General features: G+C 42.5%; 1 protein-coding gene across 1 annotated transcript in view; it reads right to left on the minus strand.

Moving 5' to 3' along the window:
* Window positions 1-623: 623 nt before the first annotated feature.
* LOC124711912 overlaps window positions 624-12810 on the minus strand; it is a 40477-nt gene continuing 28290 nt past the window's right edge. Inside the window, exon 4 of the mRNA XM_047242167.1 lies at window positions 624-852. The gene's annotated coding sequence lies outside the window, so the exon portion shown is untranslated. The remainder of the gene's footprint in view (window positions 853-12810) is intronic.

Below are 12810 nucleotides of genomic sequence, written 5' to 3' on the forward strand. Positions count from 1 at the left end.
ACCCCTCAATGAAAGGATTGAGGTGAAACTATCATATCTGAGATTTATAGTATAAATGAGATCTTCATCCAGACCCTGAAAGCCTAATGAATGATAACCGATGACCCTGTCATCCTCGGACACATGGAGTCATTCAGATGCAGTGTGGAGGGGCATGTGGTCAGCACTCCAGTCTCTCAGCCATTTTGCCAACTTTCCAGGTCTTTGAGTTGCTACTTCTCGATTGAGAATCTCCTCAATTGGCATCACAAGGCTAAATGGATCCCACACAAGTCCTCTCAACAAGGAAAAACCCTTGGCAGGGCTGGGAATTGAACACGGGCTCTTCTCATGGTAGCAATCAATGCTGACCACTTGGTTACAGGGGTGGATTTTAGTATGTTATGAATTTGTGAAACTACTAATGTTTATCAGTTTTCAGTGTCATTAGTACACACAGATTCTCTCCACTGGTGCTCTCAGGGCACTAGATAGTAGAAAGTTGACTGTCATTACCATATTGTTATAATACAATCTTACTGATCAGCAGACAAATTTTAGGTACTAGGGGCTACATTTGTTAAGCCTGAGTATATTTGTACATATATAGCAAGCACAATTGAGTAAAAAATAATAATCTGTTATCATTCTGTCACAATGTTTTATTTGTCTTCCTTCTGTCTTATAGCATAATGACCACATGATGAACTTATTTTTAACTTTATCTTGTATTTTTTCCTTGTCAGTTATAAATTACATTTCATGTCAGAAATTAAAAAAATAAGACTCCACTGAAAGGTGCAATGATGCTCCTGAAGGCCTGGAATGTTGTTTCTGGTGTCATCAGTGTGGATTGGAGAGATGACAGGTATGCTGGAACATAAAACAAAGAAAGCCATTTGATGCTGAGTGATGCACATAAGAGAACATTCTTTCATACAAGTGACAAATTGTTTGCCGCTCCCTCATTTTCCTTCTTCCCTCTTAACTTAGTTGCTATTCCTTGAGCTATTGGTAAGGCCTTTAAAAATAAACTGAAATCTATTAGCGTGGAAATGGGTTATTTTTGCTACTGATTATGATACATCCTGTGAACTAACTTTGTGTCAGGGGTGCCTCTAGTGCCCCTATCAGCTTAGCATCCCAAGCGGCTACTTGTGCCTTAACCTTTAACTAACATAGTGGCAAACATGGGACACTAACGCCGTGGTGTGGTCAATCTGACCTCTTAACTACAGGTGGGAGTAATGGTAACAATTTGAACCCCTTTGAAATCCTCTGTTTTGCATATGACAGAGTCTGTAATACAATGTAAATATACATGAAAATACAAAACATTAACATTAAATAATTATTGATAAACTGATGAAGACATCAAACTAAACAGAAATTAGATCAGGCACCTGAAGCAGAGTAGTAAAACAACTGTGGCAAAACACTAACTTCACAAACTTAGAGTGCAGTGTCTAAATAACACCAAAGTAGTATGAGAATTAACCTCAGAGTTGGCACAATATACATGGCATACAGTATGAGCAGTAAAGAACAATTTGAATAAAGTGGCGACCTGGCTGAATTAACTGAATGGTAGAATGATTGTGGTGAGATAACTATGCATGCTGGCAGATTGTGTGAATGAAGCAGAAATGTAAGTATCTGCATTGCAGGAGTCAGTCCATCGCACTGTGCATGGACAACTAAGCTCTATGTTATTACCTTCACAGTTGTTCATATCTGGGCTTTGGAAGGCATGAGGAGAATTCACTGTGGAATTGCAATGTGTAGTGGAATTGTGTAGCCTGTCACTGTTTCACCATACATCAGCAGTTGAAATCAGCCTGGATGCAGCAAGATTGCATGTGTCGGTGCAATTCTCGATAGCAAGCATGGCTGCACATTATCACAGCTGCACAGTTCATCCATACCTATTGAGATGGGGAACTAGATGGAAATAGGTACAAATGAAGGTCCAATAAGTATTATTAATACTGCAATGACAACAGAACCCTTTGCTAATGCCAATAAAGGAACTACAAGAGTGTCACAGAGAGAGCATTATGATCTGTCCAACTAGAATAGTTCAGATTGGGGAAAAGGCATATAAGGAGATGGAAGCAGTTGAATGTAAAAAAGAAATGCTGTCTCTACACCCTTATTTCCAGAATGTGGGTATGCGCTGGATCTATTCAGCTTTAACTCCAGATATGATAATAGTAAACTGTTATGAGTAAGGATAACCAAAGGACATGATTGGGATGGAATTGCAGGACAGCAGGATACAAATTAAGGGTACAACCCGTAACAGTGTGCAAAACATTCCATCTCCTGGCTACAGTCAATGGTATAACTATTATTAAACTGACACAGTCAGTTTTGTATTGGTCCGGAAAACAACTGTAAGTTTTGTCAATTTAGAATTGTTGTTGTTGTTGTAGTCTTCAGTCCAGAGACTGGTTTGATGCGGCTCTCCATGCTGCTCTATCCTGTGCAAGCTTCTTCATCTCCCAGTACCTACTGCAACTTACATCCTTCTGAATCTGTTTGGTGTATTCATCTCTTGGTCTCCCTCTACGATTTTTACCCTCCACACTGCCTCCAATACTAAATTGGTGATCCCTTGATGCCTCAGAATATGCCCTACCAACCTATCCCTTCTTCTAGTCAAGTTGTGCCACAAATTTCTCTTCTCTCCATTGTATTCAATATCTCCTCATTAGTTATGTGATCTACCCATCTAATCTTCAGCATTCTTCTGTAGCACCACATTTCGAAAGCTTCTATTCTCTTCTTGTCTAAACTATTTATCGTCCATGTTTCACTTCCATACATGGCTACAGTCCATACAAATACTTTCAGAAACGACTTCCTGACACTTAAATCTATACTCGATGTTAACAAATTTCTCTTCTTCAGAAACGCTTTCCTTGCAATTGCCAGTCTACATTTTATATCCTCTCTACTTCGACCATCATCAGTTATTTTGCTCCCCAAATAGCAAAACTCATTTACTACTTTAAGCATCTCATTTCCTAATCTAATTCTCTCAGCATCACCTGGTTTAATTCGAGTACATTCCATTATCCTCGTTTTGCTTTTGTTGATGTTCATCTTATATCCTCCTTTCAAGACACTGTCCATTCTGTTCAGCTGCTCTTCGAGGTCCTTTGCAGTCTCTGACAGAATTACAATGTCATGGAAACCTCAAAGTTTTTATTTCTTCTCCATAGATTTTAATTCCTACTCTGAATTTTTCTTTTGTTTCCTTTACTGCTTGCTCAATATGCAGATTGAATAACATTGGGGATAGGCTACAACCCTGTCTCACTCCCTTCCCAATCACTGCTTCCCTTTCATGTCCCTCGACTCTTATAACTGCCATTTGGTTTCTGAACAAATTGTAAATAGCCTTTTGCTCCCTGTATTTTACCCCTGCCACCTTTAGAATTTGAAAGAGAGTATTCCAGTCAACATTTTCAAAAGCTTTCTCTAAGTCTACAAACGCTAGATATGTAGGTTTGCCTTTCCTTAATCTATTTTCTAAGATAAGTCGTAGGGTCAGTACTGCCTCACGTATTCCAACATTTCTACGGAATCCAAACTGATCATCCCCGAGGTTGGCTTCTACCAGTTTTGCCATTCATCTGTAAAATATTCTCATTAGTATTTTGCAGCTGTGACTTAGTGTGTTAGTAATTTGCAGCCATGGCTTATTAAACTGATAGTTCAGTAATTTTCACATCTGTCAACATCTGATTTCTTTGGGATTGGGATTATTATGTTCTTCTTGAAGTCTGAGGGTATTTTGCCTGTCTCATACATCTTGCTCACTATATGGTAGAGTTTTGTTAGTCCTGGCTCTCCCAAGGCTGTCAGTAGTTCTAATGGAATGTTGTCTGCTCCCGGGGCCTTGTTTTGATTTAGGTCTTTCAGTGCTCTGTCAAACTCTTCACGCAGTATCATATCTCCTATTTCATCTTCGTCTACATTCTCTTCCATTTCTATAATATTGTCCTCAAGAACATCGCCCTTGTATTGACCCTCTATATACTCTTTCCACCTTTCTGCTTTCCCTTCTTTGCTTAGAACTGGGCTTCCATCTGAGCTCTTGATATTCATGCAAGTGGTCTCTTTTCTCCAAAGGTCTCTTTAATTTTCCTGTAGGCAGTATCTATCTTACCTTTAGTGATACGCACCTCTACATCCTTACATTTGTCCTCTAGCCATCCCTGCTTAGCTATTTTGCACTTCCTGTCGATCTCATTTTTGAGACATTTGTATTCCTTTTTGCCTGCTTCATTTACTGCATTTTTATATTTTCTCCTTTCATCAATTAAATTCAATATCTCTTCTGTTACCCAAGGATTTCTATTAGCCCTCATCTTTTTACCTACTTGATCCTCTGCTACCTTCACTATTTCATCTCTCAAAGCTGCCCATTCTTCTTCTACTGTATTTCTTTCCCCCATTCTTGTCAATAGTTCCCTAATGCTCTCCACGAAGCTCTCTACAACCTCTGGTTCTTTCAGTTTATCTTGGTCCCATCTCCTCAAATTCCCACCTTTTTGCAGTTTCTTCAGTTTTAATCTACAGTTCATAACCAATAGATTGTGGTCAGAGTCCACATCTGCCCCTGGAAATGTCTTACAGTTTAAAACCTGGTTCCTGAATCTCTGTCTTACTATTATACAATCTGTCTAAGACCTTCCAGTATCTCCAGGCTTTTCCATGTGTACAACCTTCTTTTATGATTCTTGAACCAAGTGTTGGCTACGATTAAATTATGCTCTGTGCAAAATTCTACCAGGCAGCTTCCTCTTTCATTCCTTAGCCCCATTCCATATTCATCTACTAAGGTTCCTTCTCTTCCTTTTCCTACTATCAAGTTACAGTCACCCATATTATTAAATTTTTGTCTCCCTTCACTATCTGAATAACTTCTTTTATCTCATCATACATTTCATCAATCTTTTCGTCATCTGTGGAGCTAGTTGGCATATAAACTTGTACTACTGTGGTAGGCGTGGGCTTCGTATCTATCTTGGCCACAATAATGCGTTTGCTATGCTGTTTGTAGTAGCTTACCCACATTCCTATTTTCCTATTCATTATTAAACCTACTCCTGCATTACCCCCATTTTATTTTGTATTTATAACCCTGTATTCACCTGACCAGAAGTCTTGTTCCTCCTGCCACCGAACTTCACTAGTTTCCACTATATCTAACTTTAACCTATCCATTTCCCTTTTTAAATTTTCTAACCTGCCTGCCTGATTAAGGGAGCTGACATTCCACGCTCCGATCCGTCGAACACCAGTTTTCTTTCTCCTGATAACGACGTCCTCTTGAGTAGTCCTTGCCCGAAGATCCAAATGGGGGACTATTTTACCTCCGAAATATTTCACCCAAGAGGACGGCATCATCATTTAATCATACAGTAAAGCTGCATGCCCTTGGGAAAAATTACGGCCGTAGTTTCCCCTTGCTTTCAGCCGTTCGCAGTACCAGCACAGCAAGGCTGTGTTACAAGGCCAGATCAGTCAATCAACCAGACTGTTGCCCCTGCAACTACTGAAAAGGCTGCTGCCCCTCTTCAGGAACCACATGTTTGTCTGGCCTCTCAACAGATACCCCTTCGTTGTGGTTGCACCTACGGTACGGTTATCTGTATCGCTGAGGCATGCAAGCCTCTGCACCAACAGCAAGGTCCATGGCTCATGGGGGTGGGGATTTAGAATTATCTATCCTGAATGTTACCTTGAACACGAATCCCTTATGCTCACTAGAAGTATTAGTAGTGTCACAGAAGGGCTGAATCTCAGTAGAGCAAATGCTTCAGTATTTCCATCAGTATTGTAGTAGACAGCATAATGGTATCATGACTATAAGTGTCACAGTTTCCAGTAATTTAGTGGTTTTAATGTGATTTATATGACCTTCTAAATTAGATGAAACCAGTATGTCCTTCAGCGTCACCAGTTTATTAGACACCCTTTAGCTGGAAAACCAGTATGAATAAAGAATAATTAAGTGTGCATAAGAGCAATGTGTTACTAATTAAATGAGGAAAAATTATTGAAGGATGAAGGAATGAAGTGTCCCATAATAATAGGCTCATGTTCGAGTAGAATTTTAGAAGTCTTCCCCTGTTAATACAAGAGGTGAGGAAAGCAGAGCAATATGCACCTGTTGGGCAGAATGCCAACAAGGAAGGACTGTTGATGGCACATGTACTGTCATCACAAGATAGAGGTAATTCATACACACTGTAAGAGCTGAGTGTCCAAAGTGCCAGTAAAACAGAATGACATAACAGAGAGAGGAGGATGCTGTCACTGTGTTGACCATGCAGAATCAAGTAACAAGCCATAAGTCAGATGTAAGAATGGTTACTCAGAGCACCAATGCTGCAGAATATGTCCTCCACTTTTTCTGAAAGATGAAGTTAAGATGCCTTTCAGCTACAGCTGAAGCATCCAGAAATCAGACCAGTCATGAAAAGCTGGTGAAGTGAAGTCATCATCACCAAGCATTAGCAACACACTCGAGGCAGCTCCTTTATAAATATTACACCTGTCCAATGGCTTGATCTACTTGTACTCAGTTCACAGTTGACAAACTTGTGGGTAGGATGTGTGTCATTACATCCTGTAACTGTTAAGACCATCTTTAAAGACTGATGGAACAGCGAGTCCTACCAGGTGGACTTTGCCACTGCAAGCCACAGTGCTGCCATTCGAGTCAAGGCTAATGGGAAGCTGTGGGTGACATTTACCATCAGGCCTTCTAGAGGCCTATCTGGTAGATCAGGGAACACTCAATAATCATCATTGCACAATGACATGCCACAGCCACTACCCATCTTCCATTCCTGCAGACATACTCTGATGCTGTGGGCCTGACTCCTGCTGGAGGCTGCAGAGTGACCCAGTCTGGTGCCATACACTCTGTGCAGGGCCAGTGGGTACTTAACAGGGTGCAGTCTATGATGTCAACGAGCGTGCTCTTGTAACCCACTGCCCCATGCTGCTAAAACCAGAGGCAGTGCAGACAATACCAGCAATGCTGTGGCCAACACGCTATTACATCACAGGTTGCCGAGTACGTACCCCTACAATTGCAATGGCTGAGACAGTGCAGTGCATGTTTATGTGTCAGCATACTGTGGCACAGCTAGCACCTTGCTGCCTGCTGGCAGGTGTGAATGAAGAAAATATGCATTTTGAAACAATAAATGCTTGTTTATTAATTATGTTTTATTAGCGTGTTTGGGTACAGAGCAGGATGTCTCGCACCAAGCCACTCTTCTCTCATGCCTGAGGGCTGATGGTCTGGCCTGATCCTGAGCTTGACAACCCAATACTGTCACCTAATGTACTATCCAGACTCCAGACAGTTACACTACTATCCGTGACTGCAGTAATAATGAGTTACAAGTGGAATCAGTCATCTGATACAAATACTTGTCTGTATTAATTTGTAGAGATATATCACACAGGCGCAGTCACAGGTAAAGTCGGTGACAGACGTTTGGCTAATAGCCAGGATACTGGGAAAAATGCAGTTGGGCTACACAGGGTATTGCTTACGAAATATTGTGCAACCCATCCCAGAATACTGCTGAAGTGTGTGTGACCCACAGCAGATATGACTTACAGATGATATTGAACTGTACAAGGAAGAGCAGCACAAATATTCACAAGTTTGTTCGAACCACAGGAGAATGTCACAGAGATGCTGAAATACCTGAATTAGCAGGTCCTTGAAGAAGGACATTGATCAACTGATAAAGTTTCAAGAACCACAACTAAGTGAGGAATCCAGGAATCTACTGGAAACCCCTAGTATTGCTTCTGTCATGACTGTGAATACAGGATTAGCCTTATTACAGTGTGCACATAGTCATCTAAGAAATCATTCTTCATGTTCTCCCTACACACAGGGATCAGGAAAGCAATGGTAGGGCAGGTATCCCAATCAAGGGAGGCAGGGACCTGGGAGAACATAGGCTGTTATAACAATTCCTATAACCAACAAGTTTGAGATACTCTCTTCCACCAAAACTGAAATTGAACCACTGAGACTCACTTCACTTGTTTGGAAACCTATTGGTTGCCATGCCACTGGGAGGTAAATGCAAAAGGGTGGGTGTCTGTTAACATATAGTGTGTATGAAATTAGTTGTAACGTTTGAAAGTTCAGCATGGAATGATTGGAGGGAAGTATAGTGTGTATGAAATTGGTGTCTGTTAACATACAGTGTGTATGAAATTAGTTGTAACTTTTGAAAGTTCAGCATGGAATGATTAGAGGGAAGTGTAGTTGCAGACATGTGCTGAGTGTATCAGCAGGTGATGATGATGCCAGGCCTACTTGGTGCAGAATCTGTCAAGCTTTTTTGACTGTGTGAAAAGCAAGCTGCACGAGCTGGCCAATCTGTGATCTTCCTCAAATGATTTTAAAGAAATTATTCAATAATAATCTGATTCTCACACCTCATAGCTTATTTTGTCAGCTTCATGATGAACTGCCTATAATATCACTAATGGTCACAGTTATTGTGATATTTTGGTATTAGGTAAACTACTGCAAGTGCAAAATATGGGTCGCTATGAATCTGCATTTGGTATATGTTACGTCATATGTTGCTGCATATGAGATGTAGATAACATGTTGCATTAGGTAAACTACTGCAAGTGCAAAATATGGGTCACTATGGATCTGCATTTGGTATATGTTACGTCATATGTTGCTGCATATGAGATGTAGATAACATGTTGCTTTATATGAAAGCCTGTGAAAGAGGCAGAATGAAGTATTCATAAATCCCTTGTATCTGATAAATGGTCTGAGATATTGAATATTTTGGTGAATGACAGCATATGACTAATATTTAAAACTATACCAGAGAAGGAAAGTTGCTTCTCACCATATAGTGGAAATGCTGAGTCATGATAGGCAAAAAATAAATAAATAAATAAATTCATACAGTTAAAGCTTTCGGCCTTAATAGCCATAATGGCTGAAAGCTTTAATTGTGTGAATCTTTTTGTTGTGCCTATCGTGACTCAGCATCTCTACTATATAGTGAGTAGCAACCTTCCTTCTTTGGTATTGTTACATTCCATCCTGGAATTTCCATTGTTTGATTTTTGCCTGACGGCTTTTCTTCGATCCTAACCCTGTGTTGTTTTCCTTTGTAACTACTTTCTTTTGCATCCACTATACTCGATGTCCACCCTTCTTTCTTTCCTTTCCTGTGTTTCTCTTGTTGCCATACAAACCGCACTGCCACACTGTATCAACTGTCTCGACCATGTGCAACAGATGGCCTCAAGACCACGCTGATTGCTAGTGCAGCATCTTAGGTCCCACATTACTCCCGCTGATATAATGAAGCATATACCTTCAAACTGATCATGCTCCCTGTTTCAGTTCCCAGATTTTTGCATGTTATTTCCCACACTTTTCCGGTGCCACACGATCTTACATCTATGCCTGTTCGCACCCACTAAATCCTCCTTGTCCAGTCACATCTGCTGTCTCCCTTATGCTTATCCACCCTTAAACCTGCTACCCACAGTAATATATGTTTATCATTGATTAGTTATTCTCTACTTTGATCCTTGTGACTTCTTGCAAATTTTAGTGAGTTTTCACATTCCATTATCGTCATCTTCCTCAGATTACATCTCGTGTCCCCCCCCCCCCCCCCCTCCCTTGTGTGTCCATTTCGTGCTTTTCGTACTTTTCACACGTATTTGGGCGTATTTTTGTGTAATTTTTCGGTTGTAATTCTACTTTAATACGTAATTTTTTGCACCACCGTGGAGCCTTGCTCCTTCCACCTGCATCAATACAGAAAAGTTTCCTTATCCCTAGCCAGATACCAGTCCCACATACTGTTCCTGTGTTGTTGCTTGGCTCATTAAATCCCCCCTAATGGCCTTACCATCAAATTACCCATCTCTGGTTGCCACCCTTCCTTCCACAGTGACCTCCACGTGTTCAGATTCCGCCAACCCTTAGCCCTCACCAATGTAGTTCTGCAAAACTGTATCAATCAAGCCCAATCCTCCTTGCAGTACCTTCTCTCCATCCGCAAAATCCTCCTACTATGCAATCCCAAATTCCTGGAATCCATAACACACATTGAAACTCTTGCCCTGCAGGAACTTGAGCACCATGCACAACACCACCTCAAAAAGCTCCCCATCCTACTCACTTCCTACTCCCGCCTTGGTGTACCACAGTCCACCCCTTCTACAACCACAACCACCTCCAAACCTCCTCCACACCCCCTCATGGCTGACAAACCCTGTCCCGCAGACCTACTACAATTACCACACCCTCCAAAACTCCCTCCCACCACCACACAGAACCCAGAACCTAAACAGACCCACAACACAGTTACGAACCTTTCCTCCCGAAGCCTTAGGTCCACAGAAATATCAGTCCTTTCCAAAGGCCTCACCTTTTGCCCCACTCTCAAATTCAAACATGCAGGACTGGTTAAAGACCTTCTCTCCTTCTCCCGGTCCCTACAGTGGAAACACTTTTTCGCTACCAACCCAACCAATCAGACTCAACCAAAGACCAATATTGAACCTTGCCTAACTCAGTTCTCTCCTCCATCCAACTGTGATCCACCCCCACTGCCTCCAAACCACCCCTTGTTAACTTTCCAGAATTTCTCCAGTCACTACTCAAATCCTTAGGCCCATCCCAGAACCTCTCCCCAGAGTCCATCTCTCTACTTACACCTGCCACTCCCCACACTCCCACCTTCTACATGCTTCCAAAAAGTCCATAAACCCAGGATGCCCCATTGTGGCTGGTTACTGTGCCCCCACTGAGAGAATCTCTGCTCTCTTAGACCAACATCTTCAACCTATTACCTGGAACCTATCCTCCTATATAAAAGATACCAACCATTTCCTCGACCGACTCTCCACAGTTCCTGTCCCTTTACTACATGGTGCCCTGCTCATCACTATTGATGCCACCTCCCTGTACACTAACATTCCTAATGCCCAGGACCTTACTGCTGTCGAACACTACCTTTCCAGACACCCTATGGATTCCAAACCAACAACCTCCTTCCCAGTCTCCATGACCAACTATATCCTCACCCACAATTACTTCTCCTCTGAAGGCATTACCTACAAACAAATCTGCGGTACGGCTATTGGAACCCGCATGGCACCATCCTATTCTAACCTATTCATGGGCCATCTAGAGGAATCCTTCCTAAAAACCCAGAATCCTAAACCCCTCACCTGGTTCACATTCATTGATGACATCTTTGCTATCTGAATTGAAGGTGAGGACACCTTATTCACATTCCTCCAGAACCTCAACAACTTCTCCCCCATTTCCTTCACCTGGTCCTACTCAACCCAACAAGCCACCTTACTAGATGTTAACTTTCACCTCAGAGATGGCTACATCAGTACTTCCGGCCATATCAAACCTACTAACCACCAGCAATACCTCCACTTCGACAGCTGCCACCCATTCCATACTAAGAAGTCCCTTCTGTACAGCCTAGCCACCCGTGATTGTCGCATTTGCAGTGATGAGCAGTTCCTCTCAAAATATACCGAGGGTCTCACGGAAACCTTCACTGACCATAATTATCCTCCCATCCTTGTACAAAAATGAATCTCCTGTGCCTTATCTTTCTTGTCTCCCACCACCTCCCAAAGTCCCACAGTCCGGCCACAGAGGAGCATTCCCCTTGTAACTCAGTACCATGCGGGACTGGAGCAACTGAATTACTTTCTCCACCAGGGTTTTGATTACTTCTCGTCGTGCCCTGAAATGAAAAATGTCCTGCCTACTATCCTCCCACCCCTCCTACTGTGGTATTCCGCCATCCACCAATATACTCATCCATCCTTACACAACCCCTGCTCCCAATCCCTTACCTCATGGCTCATACCCCTGTAATAGACCTAGATGCAAGACCTGTCCCATACATCCTCCTACCACCACCTACTCCAGTCCAGTCACTAACAACACCTATCCCATCAAAGGTAGGGCTGCCTGTGAAACCAGTCATGTGATTTACAAGCTAAGCTGCAACCTCTGTGCTGCATTCTATGTAGGCATGACAACCAACAAGCTGTCTGTCTGCATGAACGGCCACCGACAAACTGTGGCCAAGAAACAAGCAGACCACCCTGTTGCTGAACACACTGCCAAACATGATATCCCTCATCTTGATGAGTGCTTCACAGTCTGTGCCATATGAATCCTTCCCACCAACACCAGCTTTTCTGAATTGCGCAGGTAAGAACTTTCCCTGCAATACATCCTTCGTTCCCGTAACCCTCCTGGCCTCAACCTTTGTTAGTCACTGTCCTCACCCATCCAGCCCCCTCCCTGTTCCCATTCCAGCACTACACAGCTGTCATTTCACCGCCACACCCAGTCTTTTAATTTCTTTTATTTCTCTCCTGTCCGCTACTTACCCCCTCCCCCCTCTGCACCTTCTCTCCTGCCCTCCGTCTTAACTGCAACACTTGACTATCTGCCACTCCCACCATACTATCCCTTCCTCTCCCCATGCCAGCCTCCTCCTTACCCCCCACCCAGTTGCCACTCCCATCATGCACTGGCGGTGCTGTTTGCAGTGTGGTCTCAGGTCTTTGAGACTGCAGACGTTTGTGTAAGTTACGTTTATGTGAGTGTGTGTGTGTTTGCGTGTGTGTATGTGTGCCTACTGCTGACAAAGGCCCTAATGGCCGAAAGCTTTAATTGTGTGACTCTTTTTGTTGTGCCTATCACGACTCAACATCTCCACTATATGGTGAGTAGCAACTTTCCTT

The sequence above is a fragment of the Schistocerca piceifrons genome, chromosome 8, assembly GCF_021461385.2.
Source record: "Schistocerca piceifrons isolate TAMUIC-IGC-003096 chromosome 8, iqSchPice1.1, whole genome shotgun sequence".
Taxonomy (NCBI): Eukaryota; Metazoa; Arthropoda; class Insecta; order Orthoptera; family Acrididae; genus Schistocerca; species Schistocerca piceifrons.